The sequence below is a fragment of the Octopus sinensis genome, linkage group LG15 (assembly GCF_006345805.1).
Source record: "Octopus sinensis linkage group LG15, ASM634580v1, whole genome shotgun sequence".
Taxonomy (NCBI): domain Eukaryota; kingdom Metazoa; phylum Mollusca; class Cephalopoda; order Octopoda; family Octopodidae; genus Octopus; species Octopus sinensis.
The window spans coordinates 33507229-33513277 of NC_043011.1; the positions used below are offsets into that span (position 1 = coordinate 33507229).

The window sequence follows — 6049 nt, forward strand, 5'->3', positions numbered from 1 at the left end:
ATAATAATAATAATAATAATAATAATCCTTTCTACTATAGGCATAAGGCCTGAAATTTGGAGAAGAGAACTAGTCGATTAGATCGATCCCGGTTTGTAACTGGTACTTAATTTATCAACCCCGAAAGGGTGAAGGGCACAGTCGAACACGCGGAATTTGAATAATAATAATAATAATAATAATAATAATAATGTTTTTTTTATTGGCCTCATAGGTCTACATAGAACACATAGGGATGCAAATACAAATCACAAACGGATCACAAACGTGTAAATATATAAAACAATAACATTGAAAAATTACAATTGCCCAATAGGAGGGGACTTTCAAGGGAAAACCGCGCAAACCCCACAGAAAATCACGGTTTTCCTGATCACTTAGGCAAGTGTTTCCTCTCTCTCTTACTCCACTTAGAAGCGCATGCTCAGAGCTGGCCCGTTCACCGAACCATGCTCACCATTCTTATCCACCATTCTTATCTTTCAATAAATTTGCTATTGATAGAAGGGAGCACCTCCCTCTCCACTCTGATCTGCCTCTTCAAGTGCAACCTGAAAAAGTTGATCAGAGATTCGGTTGAAAACAGCCCGTCTTTAGCCCTTTCAGTCTAGTCCACTACACAACCTCTTTCGCCATGCCCAGCAGGTAGATGAAAACGCTTCCTTCCCGACCAAAGGAAGCAGGCAGGGCAATCTTAACAATAGTCTCGGCTGATAGCTGGATCCGTGCGACACACGACCGCAAGTGCTCGACATAAACCTACACGTCAGAAATTGTCGGGCACTAGACGAGTGCGTGCAAAAAGGTTTCATCGCTCCACGCACATCTCGGGTAGTTCCGACTAATAGTACTTCTGTGCCTGAAGAGTTTATCGCGAACCGGCAATGTTCCTCGATAGCACTGCCAGGCCAGGGATTTCTGGAAATTGTCATTAGGCCCCGACCCGAAAGCCTTCCGGAAAAGACCGGCTAGTTATTCCTCATCGAAGCCCCAAGGACGTCGTCGAACCTATCCCCCACTAACCTCCAATAGAACGACAAGGTAGAATTTCCACTGACCGCATTGCCCGGCTGGTAGAGGACTAAGAGGGCTTGTCGGCACTCAAGGTGCCACTCGCCCTCCTTCGATCCCTGCTTGACCCAGGGTTTCAGTTCCGTTCAAGAAGCGAGTTGAGGAAAAGCGCGCCTGACGAAGGGCAACCACACCTGATTACCGTCAAGGAAACGCTGGAGATGTCATAGCCTCAGCGTATACCTGTGCCTTCGCAATCACGGCATGCCCAGCCCCCTGCTCAGCAGATGGACCACCGGACAAGAGGAACGCGCCTCTTCTACAGAAAGCGAAAGAGTACATGAGGCGTGACAAGGAACAAGGCACAACGATCACACAGTGATAGATGATGAATGCGATGTACGTATTCGCCATTTCAAGAACAGTTTCCTCTCAGCTCATTTCTGGGTAAGCCTGGCTGTCTTGATCATCACCTCGTCCCAGTTATTGTCCACCTAGAGGTCTGAACCGAACCAGACCCCGAATAGCTTAACCGGTCCGTCTGTCCTGCGTCCTACGATGCTGCTGGACGGCATAGACCTGCTTCTCCAGGTGCCCAGTTGCAGGCTAAGTGATTTGTCCAGGCTAATCTCCGCTCCTGTCTCTGCTTCATATTCCTTTAGAGCGCGGCCGATCGCCTTGATGAGCAAGGCGTCCGACACGGCAACAGTGACGTCGTCTGATTACGCCGACCCGCTTCTTTCGCATCCTAGCTCTCGCAGGAAACCGCTCAACGCCTCAATTTTCCGTAGGAGTGGCTCTAAGCTCAACACATACAGAAGAGGCGAGAGCAGGCAACCGAGCGCAGAATACTAAACGATTCCGATAGGTGACAATTGGCCTTGGCCACAGAGGAGATGCCGCCGTAAATTGTCGGGATCCAACCCATGAAAACCGGCCCAAAGCCGGACGTTCTGAGGACTGCAGCCAGATATCGATGGTGGACCCCGTCAAAAGCTTTCGATTAATCTAAATTGATCAGGGCCCCACCCGTGCCAGGTTTCCTAGCCACACCCTCTATGATGTATCGCATGAGGTGGAGGTTGTCGTGGATGTGCCTCGCCAATCAATCCACCGACGACAAGCACCAACCTCTTCACTAACACCTTGGCCAAAATCTTTAACTCTGTCTTAAGCAGAGTTATGGGACGGAAGTTATCTGCGCTATCTCTCTTGTCTGGGTTCTTTCCCAGCAGAGTAACCACATCTCGGCTAACAGCGGCGGGAATTCTTCCGTTCTGTTGCCAGTTCAGGTAGACGTCTGCCAAGAAGTCGCCGAGCAGCCCTGGCATACTTGCGTACAGCTCGTAGAGCAGAACATCTAAACCTGGCGATCTGCTCCTCTTGCAGCCAGCCATGGCTCCCCTTATTTTAGCAACTGTGATCGGCCGTTCATAACGATCCGACTCCTCTGTCGAGAGTCGCCGCAGCCCGCCGAAGTATAATTGACATAGTTTGCCAATTGGATATTATGTCGGTATTATATTACAATTGGTACAAACACCGCTCTGAGGCTGTAACTAGATATTATGCCGGCATTATAAAATCAAAACTGCTGACAAATGGTGCAAGTACCGCTCTAAGGCTGTAACTGAGGGAGAAAGTATCATGATTGTTTGGGACTTTCCTGTACATACAGACCGGACCATCAAAGCTGATAAACCAGATATTGTTATGAAAGACCAAAGCAATAACATCTGTTTACTGATTGACATGAGCATACCTTGTTTTCATAATATCTAGGCAAAAGAATTTGATAAGCTCAAACAAATATAAAGATTTGCTGATTGAAATCGAAAAAAAATGTGGCAACTCAAAACGGTTACAATTCCAGTGATTGTAGGAGCACCAGGAATGGTCAAAAAAAGGAATTGAAAATTACTGGAGGATGACCTTGGCTTACCATCCTTGCCGGAAGTGCAAAAGATTGTCTTAACTGGTACGTCAAACGTATTAAGAAGAGCATTGTCACTATGAATTTTCTTTCCTTTTTCTCCTGTATTTTCTTTGTTTTCTTTTTTCTCTGTCTTTCTTCCCCTTCATTTTCTTTCACATGACTACCAATGAGTTTCTTTGCCCTAGGTGTTGAGAAGACACTCGGAAAAATGGAAACAAAAATGAAAGATAATAATAATAATAATAATAATAATAATAATTATAATAATAATAAATAAACAAATAAATGCCTTGATTCAGTACCAGGCAGTGACTCCCGTGGTTTCTGATATTAACTGATTGGAAGTTTTATCATTGGACACTTTGCAACAAGTATGGACTTCACAGGACAAAAACTTGGTACGACCATAAACCTGAAGGCATCGTCGAAAATAGAAATGCAAAGATCCTATGAGATTTTATGATTCAGTGCGATTATGAGATAGGGAATAGGAAGCTGGACATAGTCTTAAATGAGAAAGAAAACAAACTATGCTGGATATAGCATGCCCAGCTGACAAGGTATGCGATAAGGAAGAAAGAAAAGTCGAGAGATATGACAAGTTAGCTTGGGAAGTTAAGCAGTTGTGGTCGATGAAAAAGGTAGCAATAGTACCAATAATTGTCGGAGTCCTGGCAACAGTGAGCAAAAATCTCGAGAAGTACGTGGAACAAATAGGGGCTGCAATAAGAGTGGAGCACTTGCAGAAAACAGCACTGCTTGGAACCGCTCGAATACTCTGGAAGGTGCTCGAAAAATAAGAGGTGTTACCTTAGTTCACTGGTAGTGAACAGCTGACACCATAGTACATCTCCAGCATTAGAAGCTGTGCAAAGGCAATAATAATAATAATAATAATGATAATGATAATGATAATGATGATGATAATGATGATGATGATAATAATAATAATAATAATCCTTTCTACTATAGGCACCAGGCCTGAAATTTTGGGGGAGGGGACTAGATGATTATATCGACCCCAGTGTTTCACTGGGACTTATTTCATGGACCACGAAAGGATAAAAGGTAAATCGACCTCGGTGGAATTTGAAAATAATAATAATAATAGAAAATTACTATTTGTAAATCTCTTAACGAGAGATAATAATCTTTACTTTAGAGTACTGTTGCTGAATATCTTTCGTTGAGAGATTTACAAATAGTAATTTTTTATTTTATAGATCAGTGACTAGTTGTCACTTTGAAAACTATATATTTCGGACAGGAATTTGGCAGCACCACCTTTAGCGGAAAAATTATTCTGTGCTGATGAAGGGAAATAACCTGGAAATTGTGATACACAGATATTGTTTTGAGCTGAGTGGGGGTGCTAAATGTTCTTGTTTGAAAAGATAAGGACACAGATCGTGTCGTATAGCCAGCTGGAGACGATGTCTCCTGGCGCTAAATTACAGTAACACTCGTCCTAAATCAGGACTGCCATGTTATGTGGGCAAATAATCTTTACTCTAGTAATAATAATAATAATAATAATAATAATAATAATAATAATAATAATAATAATGATATCATGTACATTGTTTTGTCTTGGTATAAAAGATGGGCTACAGCAAATATTCTGCTCAATACCACAGATTTGCTTGTCAGTTGTTTGACCATTAACCAGTTGAGCATGTCCCTTAGTGGCTGACGATATGTGCATCTCTGATCACGAGCAGAAGTAGTGGGGGAGCATCATAGCCATGTGTTGAGAAGGATTCTTTGGGGTTTGAATAATTCACCTCTGGAAACATGGGTGTTTCGTTCAACGTCCTTAAACAACCCTTATTCAGGGACTTTTTGAGCGGGATGGGTTACTCGATCTGAAGAAAATTCTAACTGGGCTCCACCTGCAAGGTCATGTGCTGTTTATCTTGATATGAGATCACCATGTCGCGCACATATGGTTGTGATGCATGTGCCTAGTGTACCCTTATCAGACGGGTAGTCATGATGGGTATACTGGGCTTCGTATATTTTACCCCAGTGTCACTTTGATGGCATGCACTGCTCTCTCACTCAATAATAATAATAATAATAATAATAATAATAATAAACTGCAATGCAGCTGCTGCCGCTGCTAATGATGATGATGATGACGATGATGATTGCTAGTCTCCTGGAACTGATCAAAAAGGAAGAGTAATAAAGTAACCGCACCACAACATACCCTCATTAACGGTTGTTTTTGTTTTTATCTTTTACTCTGGAGGGAAAGCAACGCCACTGAAACAGGTGAGTAGGAACGAGGAAAATATACACAAAGCAGGAACCTTCCCCGAATACCTACAACAGAATGGACTCCGAAAATATGAAAGGAACGGTTGACCTCGGCAAAAATTTGAACTCAGAGTGTAGAGCGTCAGTACAAAAACCACGAAGCATTCTGTATAATGCTCTAACTCTAATGGCTTCGCAAAATTGCCCGTTGTTTGTTTATTGTTGTTTTTAGATAAGAAAGGGTAACAGTGCTCAAAGACCTTTTCAGGCCCTGATACAGGTGGAAGGAAGAGAGATAATCGTCAGACCAGAGGCTGATCCGAAGACTTAACTCTGAGGCTTAACCTTAGGCCTGTGATGAACTTTAAACTCGCTATGCCGAATCTTGTTGTTGTTTCACGATATTTTAAATTCCGACCCCTTGGAGGGATGCCAGTCCGTCGCAGGTTAAGGTTTCAATCACTCTGTAATCTTCAATCCATACTTATTATTTGAAATCTTATACTTTAAATAAAGCATGACTGCGTGGTAAAAAGTTTGCCTTCCAACCGCATGGTAACTTGGGCAAATGTCATCCACTATATCTCCGGCCTGACCAAGCCTTGTGAGTAGACTTGCTTTGTGAGTGGACTTGGAAGACGGAAACTGAAAGAAGCCCGTCTTATACATACCTACATACATGCATGCATGCATGCATGCATACATACATACATACACACATACATACATACATACATATGTACGTACGTACGTACGTACATACATACATACATACATACAGACAGACAGACAGACAGACAGACAGACAGACAGACACACATACAGACACATACATACATA

The 6049-nt window shown here is 42.8% G+C and overlaps 1 long non-coding RNA gene across 1 annotated transcript in view; it reads left to right on the forward strand.

Moving 5' to 3' along the window:
• The first annotated feature begins 2279 nt into the window (after positions 1-2279).
• The window catches only part of LOC118766286, a 7262-nt gene continuing 3492 nt past the window's right edge, over positions 2280-6049 (forward strand). Inside the window, exon 1 of the long non-coding RNA XR_005002200.1 lies at positions 2280-2290. This is a non-coding gene — a long non-coding RNA (uncharacterized LOC118766286). The remainder of the gene's footprint in view (positions 2291-6049) is intronic.